The sequence below is a fragment of the Schistocerca serialis genome, chromosome 1 (genome assembly GCF_023864345.2).
Source record: "Schistocerca serialis cubense isolate TAMUIC-IGC-003099 chromosome 1, iqSchSeri2.2, whole genome shotgun sequence".
Taxonomy (NCBI): Eukaryota; Metazoa; Arthropoda; class Insecta; order Orthoptera; family Acrididae; genus Schistocerca; species Schistocerca serialis.
Window position 1 is genome coordinate 426,562,794 of NC_064638.1, and position 16,273 is coordinate 426,579,066.

The window sequence follows — 16,273 nt, forward strand, 5'->3', positions numbered from 1 at the left end:
GTTGTTGATGTGCCCAGTAGTTAGTTGCTTACACACCACGATTTCTTTTAATTAATTTAAAATTATCTTAAGAAATTTTTTTTTTTTTGGTGTTAGCCAGACCGCACTTGCAGCCGCATTACGCTAGGCTGGTAATTTATGGTGGCACAGGACAGTGCCTTCGGATGCCTCGTTAGCGTCTCTTATGGTCCTATCGCAGATAATTTTAATAATATTTTTTGGAGTTATAACCTTAGCTCCTCGCGAACGTTGTCGTCGTCGCCGCCGCACGCACGCAGAATACGTGGTACACACGCACACACACATATGCAGTAGGCGGTGGACGATGTAAGCACTCGGCTAGGTGTAGCTCGCGCCAGTATAGCTCGCGCCGGCCTGGCGCTGCTGTGGGGCGGCCTCACGGCTTCTCCACTGGCCTGGCAGCTAGCGGCGTTCAAATGGGAGTCGCAGTTTACTCCTCGACATGGAGGGTGGTACTGGGCTGTTGACGAGTGCTCTCGTATTTTGTCGTTCCCTCCGGCACTTGCCTTTGCGATGTTTTCGACGGTCGCCTGTTGCCATATCGGCCCGCACCACCATGTGTGACTCCCACATGTGGAGCGTACATGCTGCAAGCATTTAGGCCCTGACACTGCGGTTTTTCATCTGTGGCGGTACTCCGCAAGGATACCGCCCTTCGATTGTGCCATTCCAGCACTAATTGAAGTGCTAGATTTTCCGGCCTGTTAGGAGACCGCTCCTGCAAAATGTGCGAGGAGATTTTTGCTGGTTGCGAGCTACCCGCCGATTTTCTAGCTGTACGTATTGCCCTTAATCCAAAGGTCACAGTCGACTGTCGGGCTAGAGACGTACGTCCCATCACCGTTCTTAACACTGTTTATAAGTTGGTGGCACGAAGTGTGGCTTCACGTCTTAAACAGGTAATGAATAAGGTACTTTGTCCCACTCAATCTAGTGGCGTTTCGAATCGAACCACCTTCACCGCTGCTTCTATATACCGTGATGCTGTCTTACTCACCCACCGCCGACGCTCGAACCCCGGCTGCAATTGATCCCTAGATTTCGCCGGTGCCTTCGATAGGGTCTCCCATCCTTACCTGCTGGCCGTTATGTCGCGGATGGGTTTCGGGGAGCACTTCATAAGAGTCATCCGGCACTTCTTGGATGGAGCAAATTCCACAATCATTGTGAACGGCTGCAGATCACGACCAATTCCCATCAGACGATCAGTTCGACAAGGGTGTCCCTTGTCAGTGTATTTTATCGCTTTGGACCCCGTGCTGCGTGACATCGGACGAATGGTCGATGGTGTTCCTTTCCCAGGCGTCACCTTCCGCAGTGCGGCATACGCGGATGGTGTAGGTGTGTTTGTAGCAAACGCCAGGGACATCGATTCAGTTCGCCGAGTCCTCCACGTTTATGAACGAGCATCCGGTGCCATGTTAAAAGTCAACAAAATGGTGCTAATCCCACTAGGACCACGATCATTGACCATCGAGCGCCCATGGTTCCGGATTGTAGGGGAACAACGTATCTTGGGTCTTGAGGTGACTGCCTGTCCGCAGCGCATCTTAACACTCACGTGCAGGCGGATTCTCACGCGCATCAGAGGACTTTGCGTGAGTCACACTGATCGACGACTCGACCTCCATCATTGAATCCAACTGATTAATACTTACATCCTATAACGGGCATGGTATGTAGCACAACTCCTTACGCTACCGAAACAAACCAGCAGAGCCATCTCACAAACAGTATATTGCCTGTTGTGGCGGCATGCACTATTCAAAGTTGATGCACAGACTTGTACACTGCCAAAGGTCGATGGTGGCCTTGGACTCATTGACTTTCCCCGCAAATGTGCGGCAATCCTGATTCACCGTATCGCCACTTTGCGTGAGATTGACCCAGGTGGGACAACAGCGGTGCTTTTCGACCGTTATCGCCCACAATCGGCGCGTGAACCAGTATGTTTGACACATATTACATTCCGGATGACGGCAGTCAAGGTCTATTACCTCAATCAAAGTTACGTCCTAACAGTGGCCACCGACAAGGCACGCACATCAAAGCGCCTTTACTAGGCGCTTCGAGAACCAGCCCACACCACATAAATTGGAGGACAGACGACCATCGGTCATCTGGCACCAAGCTTGGGCTAATATCAACCACCCAGCCCTCCCCACAGAAGTTTCAGCGCTATGGTATCGCGTTGCAACAATTTAATACCCACTAATGATGGCTTGGCGGCCATCCGCCTATGGCCCTCGGCTGCTTGCGGCCGATGTGGTGACATAGACACCAGAGAGCATCGTCTCTTATGCCCTCACGTCACAGAAGTGTGGGACCTTGCACGTGTGCTATTAGCGCTGATCGGTGGGACTACACTGGACTATGTGCCAATCGACTGGTTCCTTACGCCTGATATTCAGACCAACCCCCGAAAACGACATAACGCAGTGGTGTGGCTCTTGGGCCACACCATTTTCACGATCTATGACCTTTGCCTCACCGATGCTGTCTCTTTCATGGACTACCTTTGGAGCCAGCATCGCCTGGCGGAATGTGACCGGAAATATACCATTACTTTTGCAAGATTTCTTAAAGTTGCAATGGTTCATGGTTATCAAAAGGTGGTCCAGGCTGAGTAAGGCACCTCGTATAAGAATTGCCGGAGTGTACCCCTGGATCTTTGTCACTCGGACTTTCAAACTACTCTTGACTTAACCATACCCCAGGTTTGATATTGGCCTTCTGGGCATCACTAGAGTAGACTGCTCTATGATACTGATAATATGGAAATTGGTAACATGGAAATTGTGTGAACGTTGTATGAAAAATTATTGGAAAATTGGAAAACACATAATCTATCTTAGGGGATTATTACTTCGTTAATTCTATGGGCTATGGGATTATCTCGCCAGTTTCGTTTGAGTGTGCTACCGTCGCTGTTTTTTTTTTTTTGCCTTCATCTCTGTCTTTATTTATTTCTTTCTATTTAGTTTTTAACATCATCACTTGCCTCACACCTGCAGAGGGAACTGTGTTTCTGAGGAGTGTGTCGTCGCCCCCTGAGGCATAGCAGAGTATGCCTCCGCTTTTATTTTCGGTTTATGGCAATAAGTCTTGCTGCTAACAACACCCTGCTTTACGTGCTGCGTCGACACTAGAGGATGGCGGCATTTTTGGAGAGGAAAAGGTAGGGCTATAGGGGAGGTAGGAGGGAAAAAAAGTGTAGTATCTGTTCTTATCAGCTTAATATCTGATACATCCTGCATTGCACGACCAGAATATTAAACTCATTTTTGGCTTATGACGGAGTGCTAGGGGCTTGCTCCACCTCTGTCGCGGGTTGGCCCGGCATTGCAGTACCGTCGGGATCGGCCCACCTAAAATTAATTAAAACACAGCCTGAAATGGGTTAACATTCTGCAGTGATCAGATATTCCGCTGGTAGCAAAACTTGTCGTAGTTGTTGATGTGCCCAGTAGTTAGTTGCTTACACACCACGATTTCTTTTAATTAATTTAAAATTATCTTAAGAAATTTTTTTTTTTTTTTTTTTGGTGTTAGCCAGACCGCACTTGCAGCCGCATTACGCTAGGCTGGTAATTTATGGTGGCACAGGACAGTGCCTTCGGATGCCTCGTTAGCGTCTCTTATGGTCCTATCGCAGATAATTTTAATAATATTTTTTGGAGTTATAACCTTAGCTCCTCGCGAACGTCGTCGTCGTCGTCGTCGTCGTCGTCGTCGTCGTCGTCGCCGCCGCACGCACGCAGAATACGTGGTACACACGCACACACACATATGCAGTAGGCGGTGGACGATGTAAGCACTCGGCTAGGTGTAGCTCGCGCCAGTATAGCTCGCGCCGGCCTGGCGCTGCTGTGGGGCGGCCTCACGGCTTCTCCACTGGCCTGGCAGCTAGCGGCGTTCAAATGGGAGTCGCAGTTTACTCCTCGACATGGAGGGTGGTACTGGGCTGTTGACGAGTGCTCTCGTATTTTGTCGTTCCCTCCGGCACTTGCCTTTGCGATGTTTTCGAAGGTCGCCTGTTGCCATATCGGCCTGCACCACCATGTGTGACTCCCACATGTGGAGCGTACATGCTGCAAGCATTTAGGCCCTGACACTGCGGTTTTTCATCTCTGGCGGTACTCCGCAAGGATACCGCCCTTCGATTGTGCCATTCCAGCACTAATTGAAGTGCTAGATTTTCCGGCCTGTTAGGAGACCGCTCCTGGAAAATGTGCGAGGAGATTTTTGCTGTTGCGAGCTACCCGCCGATTTTCTAGCTGTACGTATTGCCCTTAATCCAAAGGTCACAGTCGACTGTCGGGCTAGAGACGTACGTCCCATCACCGTTCTTAACACTGTTTATAGGTTGGTGGCACGAAGTGTGGCTTCACGTCTTAAACAGGTAATGAATAAGGTACTTTGTCCCACTCAATCATGTGGCGTTTCGAATCGAACCACCTTCACCGCTGCTTCTATATACCGTGATGCTGTCTTACTCACCCACCGCCGACGCTCGAACCCCGGCTGCAATTGATCCCTAGATTTCGCCGGTGGCTTCGATAGGGTCTCCCATCCTTACCTGCTGGCCGTTATGTCGCGGATGGGTTTCGGGGAGCACTTCATAAGAGTCATCCGGCACTTCTTGGATGGAGCAAATTCCACAATCATTGTGAACGGCTGCAGATCACGACCAATTCCCATCAGACGATCAGTTCGACAAGGGTGTCCCTTGTCAGTGTATTTTATCGCTTTGGACCCCGTGCTGCGTGACATCGGACGAATGGTCGATGGTGTTCCTTTCCCAGGCGTCACCTTCCGCAGTGCGGCATACGCGGATGGTGTAGGTGTGTTTGTAGCAAACGCCAGGGACATCGATTCAGTTCGCCGAGTCCTCCACGTTTATGAACGAGCATCCGGTGCCATGTTAAAAGTCAACAAAATGGTGCTAATCCCACTAGGACCACGATCATTGACCATCGAGCGCCCATGGTTCCGGATTGTAGGGGAACAACGTATCTTGGGTCTTGAGGTGACTGCCTGTCCGCAGCGCATCTTAACACTCACGTGCAGGCGGATTCTCACGCGCATCAGAGGACTTTGCGTGAGTCACACTGATCGACGACTCGACCTCCATCATTGAATCCAACTGATTAATACTTACATCCTATAACGGGCATGGTATGTAGCACAACTCCTTACGCTACCGAAACAAACCAGCAGAGCCATCTCACAAACAGTATATTGCCTGTTGTGGCGGCATGCACTATTCAAAGTTGATGCACAGACTTGTACACTGCCAAAGGTCGATGGTGGCCTTGGACTCATTGACTTTCCCCGCAAATGTGCGGCAATCCTGATTCACCGTATCGCCACTTTGCGTGAGATTGACCCAGGTGGGACAACAGCGGTGCTTTTCGACCGTTATCGCCCACAATCGGCGCGTGAACCAGTATGTTTGACACATATTACATTCCGGATGACGGCAGTCAAGGTCTATTACCTCAATCAAAGTTACGTCCTAACAGTGGCCACCGACAAGGCACGCACATCAAAGCGCCTTTACTAGGCGCTTCGAGAACCAGCCCACACCACATAAATTGGAGGACAGACGACCATCGGTCATCTGGCACCAAGCTTGGGCTAATATCAACCACCCAGCCCTCCCCACAGAAGTTTCAGCGCTATGGTATCGCGTTGTAACAATTTAATACCCACTAATGATGGCTTGGCGGCCATCCGCCTATGGCCCTCGGCTGCTTGCGGCCGATGTGGTGACATAGACACCAGAGAGCATCGTCTCTTATGCCCTCACGTCACAGAAGTGTGGGACCTTGCACGTGTGCTATTAGCGCTGATCGGTGGGACTACACTGGACTATGTGCCAATCGACTGGTTCCTTACGCCTGATATTCAGACCAACCCCCGAAAACGACATAACGCAGTGGTGTGGCTCTTGGGCCACACCATTTTCACGATCTATGACCTTTGCCTCACCGATGCTGTCTCTTTCATGGACTACCTTTGGAGCCAGCATCGCCTGGCGGAATGTGACCGGAAATATACCATTACTTTTGCAAGATTTCTTAAAGTTGCAATGGTTCATGGTTATCAAAAGGTGGTCCAGGCTGAGTAAGGCACCTCGTATAAGAATTGCCCGAGTGTACCCCTGGATCTTTGTCACTCGGACTTTCAAACTACTCTTGACTTAACCATACCCCAGGTTTGATATTGGCCTTCTGGGCATCACTAGAGTAGACTGCTCTATGATACTGATAATATGGAAATTGGTAACATGGAAATTGTGTGAACGTTGTATGAAAAATTATTGGAAAATTGGAAAACACATAATCTATCTTAGGGGATTATTACTTCGTTAATTCTATGGGCTATGGGATTATCTCGCCAGTTTCGTTTGAGTGTGCTACCGTCGCTGTTTTTTTTTTTTGCCTTCATCTCTGTCTTTATTTATTTCTTTCTATTTAGTTTTTAACATCAACACTTGCCTCACACCTGCAGAGGGAAGTGTGTTTCTGAGGAGTGTGTCGTCGCACCCTGAGGCATAGCAGAGTATGCCTCCGCTTTTATTTTCGGTTTATGGCAATAAGTCTTGCTGCTAACAACACCCTGCTTTACGTGCTGCGTCGAAACTAGAGGATGGCGGCATTTTTGGAGAGGAAAAGGTAGGGCTATAGGGGAGGTAGGAGGAAAAAAAAGTGTAGTATCTGTTCTTATCAGCTTAATATCTGATACGTCCTGCATTGCACGATCAGAATATTAAACTCATTTTTGGCTTATGACGGAGTGCTAGGGGCTTGCTGCACCTCTGTCGCGGGTTGGCCCGGCATTGCAGTACCGTCGGGATCGGCCCACCTAAAATTAATTAAAACACAGCCTGAAATGGGTTAACATTCTGCAGTGATCAGATATTCCGCTGGTAGCAAAACATGTCGTAGTTGTTGATGTGCCCAGTAGTTAGTTGCTTACACACCACGATTTCTTTTAATTAATTTAAAATTATCTTAAGAAATTTTTTTTTTTTTGTGTTAGCCAGACCGCACTTGCAGCCGCATTACGCTAGGCTGGTAATTTATGGTGGCACAGGACAGTGCCTTCGGATGCCTCGTTAGCGTCTCTTATGGTCCTATCGCAGATAATTTTAATAATATTTTTTGGAGTTATAACCTTAGCTCCTCGCGAACGTCGTCGTCGTCGTCGTCGTCGTCGTCGTCGTCGTCGTCGTCGCCGCCGCACGCACACAGAATACGTGGTACACACGCACACACACATATGCAGTAGGCGGTGGACGATGTAAGCACTCGGCTAGGTGTAGCTCGCGCCAGTATAGCTCGCGCCGGCCTGGCGCTGCTGTGGGGCGGCCTCACGGCTTCTCCACTGGCCTGGCAGCTAGCGGCGTTCAAATGGGAGTCGCAGTTTACTCCTCGACATGGAGGGTGGTACTGGGCTGTTGACGAGTGCTCTCGTATTTTGTCGTTCCCTCCGGCACTTGCCTTTGCGATGTTTTCGACGGTCGCCTGTTGCCATATCGGCCCGCACTACCATTTGTGACTCCCTCATGTGGAGCGTACATGCTGCAAGCATTTAGGCCCTGACACTGCGGTTTTTCATCTCTGGCGGTACTCCGCAAGGATACCGCCCTTCGATTGTGCCATTCCAGCACTAATTGAAGTGCTAGATTTTCCGGCCTGTTGCGAGACCGCTCCTGCAAAATGTGCGAGGAGATTTTTGCTGGTTGCGAGCTACCCGCCGATTTTCTAGCTGTACGTATTGCCCTTAATCCAAAGGTCACAGTCGACTGTCAGGCTAGAGACGTACGTCCCATCACCGTTCTTAACACTGTTTCTAAGTTGGTGGCACGAAGTGTGGCTTCACGTCTTAAACAGGTAATGAATAAGGTACTTTGTCCCACTCAATCATGTGGCGTTTCGAATCGAACCACCTTCACCGCTGCTTCTATATACCGTGATGCTGTCTTACTCACCGACCGCCGACGCTCGAACCCCGGCTGCAATTGATCCCTAGATTTCGCCGGTGCCTTCGATAGGGTCTCCCATCCTTACCTGCTGGCCGTTATGTCGCGGATGGGTTTCGGGGAGCACTTCATAAGAGTCATCCGGCACTTTTTGGATGGAGCAAATTCCACAATCATTGTGAACGGCTGCAGATCACGACCAATTCCCATCAGACGATCAGTTCGACAAGGGTGTCCCTTGTCAGTGTATTTTATCGCTTTGGACCCCGTGCTGCGTGACATCGGACGAATGGTCGATGGTATTCCTTTCCCAGGCGTCACCCTCCGCAGTGTGGCATACGCGGATGGTGTAGGTGTGTTTGTAGCAAACGCCAGGGACATCGATTCAGTTCGCCGAGTCCTCCACGTTTATGAACGAGCATCCGGTGCCATGTTAAAAGTCAACAAAATGGTGCTAATCCCACTAGGACCACGATCATTGACCATCGAGCGCCCATGGTTCCGGATTGTAGGGGAACAACGTATCTTGGGTCTTGAGGTGACTGCCTGTCCGCAGCGCATCTTAACACTCACGTGCAGGCGGATTCTCACGCTCATCAGAGGACTTTGCGTGAGTCACACTGATCGACGACTCGACCTCCATCATTGAATCCAACTGATTAATACTTACATCCTATAACGGGCATGGTATGTAGCACAACTCCTTACGCTACCGAAACAAACCAGCAGAGCCATCTCACAAACAGTATATTGCCTGTTGTGGCGGCATGCACTATTCAAAGTTGATGCACAGACTTGTACACTGCCAAAGGTCGATGGTGGCCTTGGACTCATTGACTTTCCCCGCAAATGTGCGGCAATCCTGATTCACCGTATCGCCACTTTGCGTGAGATTGACCCAGGTGGGACAACAGCGGTGCTTTTCGACCGTTATCGCCCACAATCGGCGCGTGAACCAGTATGTTTGACACATATTACATTCCGGATGACGGCAGTCAAGGTCTATTACCTCAATCAAAGTTACGTCCTAACAGTGGCCACCGACAAGGCACGCACATCAAAGCGCCTTTACTAGGCGCTTCGAGAGCCAGCCCACACCACATAAATTGGAGGACAGACGACCATCGGTCATCTGGCACCAAGCTTGGGCTAATATCAACCACCCAGCCCTCCCCACAGAAGTTTCAGCGCTATGGTATCGCGTTGTAAACAATTTAATACCCACTAATGATGGCTTGGCGGCCATCCGCCTATGGCCCTCGGCTGCTTGCGGCCGATGTGGTGACGTAGACACCAGAGAGCATCGTCTCTTATGCCCTCACGTCACAGAAGTGTGGGACCTTGCACGTGTGCTATTAGCGCTGATCGGTGGGACTACACTGGACTATGTGCCAATCGACTGGTTCCTTACGCCTGATATTCAGACCAACCCCCGAAAACGACATAACGCAGTGGTGTGGCTCTTGGGCCACACCATTTTCACGATCTATAACCTTTGCCTCACCGATGCTGTCTCTTTCATGGACTACCTTTGGAGCCAGCATCGCCTGGCGGAATGTGACCGGAAATATACCATTACTTTTGCAAGATTTCTTAAAGTTGCAATGGTTCATGGTTATCAAAAGGTGGTCCAGGCTGAGTAAGGCACCTCGTATAAGAATTGCCTGAGTGTACCCCTGGATCTTTGTCACTCGGACTTTCAAACTACTCTTGACTTAACCATACCCCAGGTTTGATATTGGCCTTCTGGGCATCACTAGAGTAGACTGCTCTATGATACTGATAATATGGAAATTGGTAACATGGAAATTGTGTGAACGTTGTATGAAAAATTATTGGAAAATTGGAAAACACATAATCTATCTTAGGGGATTATTACTTCGTTAATTCTATGGGCTATGGGATTATCTCGCCAGTTTCGTTTGAGTGTGCTACCGTCGCTGTTTTTTTTTTTTGCCTTCATCTCTGTCTTTATTTATTTCTTTCTATTTAGTTTTTAACTTCATCACTTGCCTCACACCTGCAGAGGGAAGTGTGTTTCTGAGGAGTGTGTCGTCGCCCCCTGAGGCATAGCAGAGTATGCCTCCGCTTTTATTTTCGGTTTATGGCAATAAGTCTTGCTGCTAACAACACCCTGCTTTACGTGCTGCATCGAGACTAGAGGATGGCGGCATTTTTGGAGAGGAAAAGGTAGGGCTATAGGGGAGGTAGGAGGGAAAAAAATGTAGTATCTGTTCTTATCAGCTTAATATCTGATACATCCTGCATTGCACGACCAGAATATTAAACTCATTCTTGGCTTATGACGGAGTGCTAGGGGCTTGCTCCACCTCTGTCGCGGGTTGGCCCGGCATTGCAGTACCGTCGGGATCGGCCCACCTAAAATTAATTAAAACACAGCCTGAAATGGGTTAACATTCTGCAGTGATCAGATATTCCGCTGGTAGCAAAACTTGTCGTAGTTGTTGATGTGCCCAGTAGTTAGTTGCTTACACACCACGATTTCTTTTAATTAATTTAAAATTATCTTAAGAAATTTTTTTTTTTTGGTGTTAGCCAAACCGCACTTGCAGCCGCATTACGCTAGGCTGGTAATTTATGGTGGCACAGGACAGTGCCTTCGGATGCCTCGTTAGCGTCTCTTATGGTCCTATCGCAGATAATTTTAATAATATTTTTTGGAGTTATAACCTTAGCTCCTCGCGAACGTCGTCGTCGTCGTCGCCGCCGCACGCACGCAGAATACGTGGTACACACGCACACACACATATGCAGTAGGCGGTGGACGATGTAAGCACTCGGCTAGGTGTAGCTCGCGCCAGTATAGCTCGCGCCGGCCTGGCGCTGCTGTGGGGCGGCCTCACATCTTCTCCACTGGCCTGGCAGCTAGCGGCGTCCCCCCAGGGGCTCAGCATTCATTTGCTGGGTACGGGCTTGGCGACCCCGGGGTTCCTGAGCTGGGGACTGGTAAGCGCCACCTGTCCCCCGTCACCGTAAGCTCTGAGTATACTTCAGCGACCACCGTGCGGCGCGGCGGTGGAATGTTGTGTGTCTCAGGGAATGGGGATCTTGGCTTGGCCGCCCGGATCGCGAGGATGGAACAAACCTCTATAAAAAAACCCTCAATCTTCCGGTGTGCTCCGCGCCTATGAGATGCATGGCTGTTGAGGTGGAACAGTCGCAAGCGGGCAACCTCTGGGGCACCCCTCACACCCCAGTTGTATACGGCTTACTCAGGCACGCGGGGCTCTGTCTGAGCGGACCTTTAGTTCCCTAGCTGCTCGTGGGACCGCAATGGACCCTTCGACTTCTACATTTCCCCCTACCAGTGGATTGGGTGGGCCGCTGGTAGGCAAACACACCCCTTCGAAAAAGCGACTTCGTGCTTCGAGTCCTCCAGCTCCTGGTGTTGCTAGAGATTTATCAGACTGTTGTAACAGAGCACATGCTGATAATCAGAATGTGTTTTTGATTATTAAACGAAAGGAGGGTAGCTTTGAGAGGGTTTCTCCCTTTTACATCCACAAGGGTCTTGAAGGAATTGCAGGTACACTGAAATCTGTTAAGCGACTGCGCAATGGTACTCTCTTAGTTGAGACTTCTAGTTCCCGTCAAGTCGCTTCTCTTCGGAAAGCACCCTGTCTCGGAGAGTACGCTATCGAGACCGAGCTCCACTCCACACTCAACTATAGTAAGGGTGTTGTGACATGTAGGGACTTGGCAGATATCTCCACAGACGAGTTGAAATCTGAGTGGGCTGCCGAAGGTATTGTTGATGTGCAGAATATTATGAGGCGAGTCGATGGGGACCTAGTAAAATCCGACTCGTTTATTCTCACGTTCAGTTGCCCGCGACTTCCAGAGCATGTTAAAGCGGGGTTCTTACGTTTGCCAGTACGGCCATATTTCCCCAACCCAATGCGCTGCTTTAAATGTCAGCGCTTTGGGCATACTACATTGGGGTGCAATGGGATAGCCACTTGCGGTAAATGTGGTCAGCCTGCCCATGAAGGAGCTGATTGTTCGTCGCCTGTGAAGTGCGTGAATTGCTCTGGGAGTCACCCTGTCTGGAGCCGGGTCTGCCCCATCTATCTCGACGAACGGAAGATACAGGAGATTAAAACATCTAAGCGCATACCCTATGGTGAGGCCAAGAAGCTCTTTAAGGCCATGCAACCTCCTGTGTTTACTACATCTTTCGCTTCCGTTCTGAAAAAACCGGTACAAATGGCCACTGTTGCTACGCAAACGGAGGTTGCTAGTGTTAGCACTAATACCTGCGTTTGCCAGTGCACTTGTGCTGCTGCGGTTGTTTTGCAACCTGCAGCTCTCCCCGCAACGTCGGACAAGGCCGTGGTTGCTGACATTGGGGTACTTCCTGCCTCTTCCCCTATGGCGCCTTCTGCCCAGGCGAGTAAAGCTCCACCTGTTGACAAGGCTCTGCATTCTAAGCCCCCTAAGACCAAGACGCCGAAGGTGAAGATTTTGCCACCTGCGGAGACTGATCAGGGTCGGTCCGATGACGAGGCCATCGTACTGTCTGACATCTCCCGTGGGTCGTCATCGGAGCTGATGGACATTGATGTCGACCGGGGGCGCTCTTCTCGCCCCAGGAATAAATCTCCGGCCAGTACGGGCTCTCCTCCAAAACACAGAGGCCGGGTGAAAGTTCAGCCACCCTGATTACTGGCTTCCATCTTACAGTGGAACCTGAATGGGTTCAGGACGCATGTGGCCGAACTACAACTCCTTGTACGTGAGTTCCCTTTGTGCTTATGTCTCCAAGAGACACATTTTCGGGCCACTGATGCTCCTTCTTTCCGGGGCTATATCGTCTATCGGAAAGATGATCTGACGGGGGAAAGGGCAAAGGGTGGTGTTGCGGTTTTTGTCCGTGACATGCACCCCTCATCTGAGCTCCCTCTCGTTACAGACTTGCAAGCAGTTGCAGTTGACCTTCTTGTGGGTCGGAGGCTCACAGTCTGTTCACTTTACTTACCTCCTCAGGATGCGATAGACTCTGAGGCTCTCTCAGACCTTATTGGCCAACTTCCCCGCCCCTTTCTTCTTCTGGGGGACTTCAATGCTTATAATGTCTTATGGGGCTCGTCGACTACTTGCCCCAGGGGTCGCACTCTGGAACGCCTCATGGTGTCTGAAGAACTGTGCATCCTCAACTCTGGTGCCCCCACTCATTTCTGTACTGCTTCTGGGTCGTCGTCAGCTATTGACCTTTCCTTTTGCTCTCCAGCACTAGCGGATTCTGCTCTATGGGAGGTTGATGCTGACCTCCATTCTAGTGACCACTTCCCCCTTTGGATTCGCCTCCTGGATGAGGCTATGGCATTTCCGGTACCGCCCCGGTGGCACCTCTGCAGGGCTGACTGGACACTTTTTAGCCACCTGGCCGTTTTGGAACACCGTGACAGCGTCCACGAATGGGTAGACCATGTTACAGCTGTGATCTCCCATGCTGCTGAATTGTCAATCCCCCGGTCATCCGGTCATCCCAAGAGGCGTCCTGTCCCTTGGTGGACCCCTGAGTGCCGCTCAGCCATCCGAGCCCGCCGTGCCGCTCTGCGCCGCTTCAAGTGCCGTCCCACGGCTGACAATCTTGCAACCTTTCGGGTGGCAAGGGCTAAAGCGCGACGCGTGATTAAAGAGAGCAAACGACGGTCATGGCAATCGTTCTTGAACTCCATCTCCCGCTCCACTAGTTCTACGAAAGTATGGGAAGCCATCAGGAGGATTTCCGGGAAACTCGGCCAGCTACCCGTCACGGCCTTGCTGCATCAGGGAAGTCTCCTCACGGCGCCGAGAGACATTGCCCAGACACTGGCCATGCATTTTGCGGAATCTACCGCCACTATTAACTGTGATCCAGATTTCTGCCGCTACCGCACTGCCGTCGAGAGGGGTCACTTGGACTTCCGGTCTCCTAATTCTGAACCCTACAACTGCCCCTTCACAATGTGGGAACTGGATTCGGCGCTGTCTGTGGCTCATGATACTGCGCCTGGTCATGATCAAATCCGGTATAGCATGCTGCGGCACTTGTTACTGCCTTCCAAGGAAGTTCTCCTGAATTGTTTTAATATGATACGGTTATCCGGCACGTACCCTGACTCGTGGAGGGAAGCGATTTTGATACCCCTCCTCAAACCAGGGAAGGACCGAACGCATTCCAGTAGTTATCGAAGTATCGCCTTGACGAGCTGTGTCGGGAAGACGTTGGAACGCATGGTCAATCGTCGCCTGGTTTGGCTGCTCGAGACCAGGCAGCTCCTTAGCCCCTCTCAGTGTGGCTTTCGGAGATGGCGTTCCACTATAGACAACTTGACCCTGCTTGAGGCGGCCATCCAGCAGGCTTTCCTGCGTAACCAGCATTGTCTAGGTGTATTCTTTGACATTCATAAGGCGTATGACACTACTTGGCGCCGCCATATCCTCAATCAACTCCATGAGTGGGGCTTTCGTGGCCGTCTCCCCATCTTCATTCGGTCCTTTCTTTCCCACCGCCTCTTTCGCTATAGGGTTGGTAATGTGCTATCTGATTTGTATGTGCAGGAGAATGGTGTTCCTCAGGGAAGCGTTTTAAGTGTCACCCTCTTTGCCGTCGCCATTAACAGTATCACGTCCACTATCCGGAGTCCTGCCCAATGCTCCTTGTTTGTGGACGATTTTGCAGTTTTCTGTACTTCCTCCAGTCTTGTCACTGCTCGTCGGCAGTTGCAGCTTACGATACAGCGATTAGAGGCATGGACTGTGAAGACGGGTTTTACCTTTTCTGCCGACAAATGTGTGTGTGTTCATTTTAATCGTTCTTGACGTCTTTTTACCTCCCCTGCATTGCGTCTGAGGGACACCATTCTTCCTTTTAGCGACACTGTGCGGTTCCTGGGCCTCACTTTTGATTCCAAACTGTCGTGGTTGCCTCACCTTAAAGACCTCAAGGTGCGGGCCCTGAAGGCACTGAATATTTTGAAGTGTCTGAGCCATCGGTCCTGGGGAGCAGATCGGGCACGTCTGCTGCAGTTTTATAGGGCTTTCGTCCGATCGCGTCTTGACTATGGTTGCACCGTGTATGGGTCAGCAAGGCCTTCGTATCTGAAGATACTTGACGCAGTACACCATGAGGGTATCAGGCTGGCCACTGGTGCCTTCCGTACCAGTCCCATCCCCAGCCTGTGTGCTGAGGCAGGGGAACCGCCGCTCGCCATCCGGCGGCAACTCCTCATGGTGCGTCGGGTGTGTCAATTCCTTGCCTGTCCTACATCCCCTGCGTACCCTACCGTTGCCCGACCGCCTCTGGAACGTCTCTTTTCCAGTCGTCCCAGGGCAACGAGACCATTTGGGATTCGTGCCAAGCATTTGCTTGAGTCCCTTGGTGTGGAGCGTGTGGGCCCCCAACGACAAGGTTTTACTCGCCTGCCTCCCTGGTTGCTCCAGAGGCCCAGCGTCCTTTTAGACTTGTCGGAGTACCGGAGGAGCTGCACTCCTGCGTTTGTTTTTACCGCCTTATTTTATGATATTTTAACCCAGCATCCCGACCATGTACCAGTATTTACAGATGGCTCTAAACAGGGGGACTCTGTTGGTTGTGCTGTTGTTTTCCCCGATCGAGTCGTCAAGTTACGGCTTCCTGCGGCGTTTACCATCTTTGATGCCGAATTGTTTGCGATCTTGCGGGCATTGGAGCAGATGAGATGTGTTCCCAGTCGTAAGTTCCTCATCTGTTCTGACTCCCTGAGTGCCCTTCAGACCATGCAACACTTGTACCCAGCGGATACGGTCGTCCAGAACATCCATGATGCCCTACTCCACCTGCAGCGGCAGGGGAAGGAGGTTTCCTTCTGCTGGGTGCCGGGGCACGTGGGTATTAGGGGAAACGAGCTGGCGGATGTGGCTGCCAAAGATGCATGTTCCCTCCCTCACGTTGTTGACTGTGCCGTCCCTCTCCATGCTGTTACCTCCCTCCTGCGTTTTCGCGTTATGCGTCAGTGGGAAGAGGAGTGGCTGGCAGTCGGTGAAAATAAGCTGCGTCTGGTCAAGGCCACCACGCGGCCATGGCGTACGTCCTACCAGTCATGCAGGCGGGATGAAGTTCTCCTCACTCGCCTCCGCATCGGGCACAGTCCCTTCACACATGGTTTTTTACTCCGGCGGGAGGATCCCCCAATCTGCAGTGCTTGTGGCGTCCAGATTACTGTCCGCCACATTTTACTTGACTGTCTTTTATTCTCTGACCAGAGGGCGGTGGTT

General features: G+C 50.9%; 3 pseudogenes; all 3 read left to right on the plus strand.

Moving 5' to 3' along the window:
* Positions 1-3,181: 3,181 nt before the first annotated feature.
* Positions 3,182-3,394, plus strand: LOC126421838 (U2 spliceosomal RNA; annotated as a pseudogene).
* A 3,289-nt stretch (positions 3,395-6,683) lies between these two features.
* On the plus strand, positions 6,684-6,896 carry LOC126422890 (U2 spliceosomal RNA; annotated as a pseudogene).
* Positions 6,897-10,183: 3,287 nt separating this feature from the next.
* On the plus strand, positions 10,184-10,395 carry LOC126423622 (U2 spliceosomal RNA; annotated as a pseudogene).
* The last annotated feature ends 5,878 nt before the right edge of the window (positions 10,396-16,273 follow it).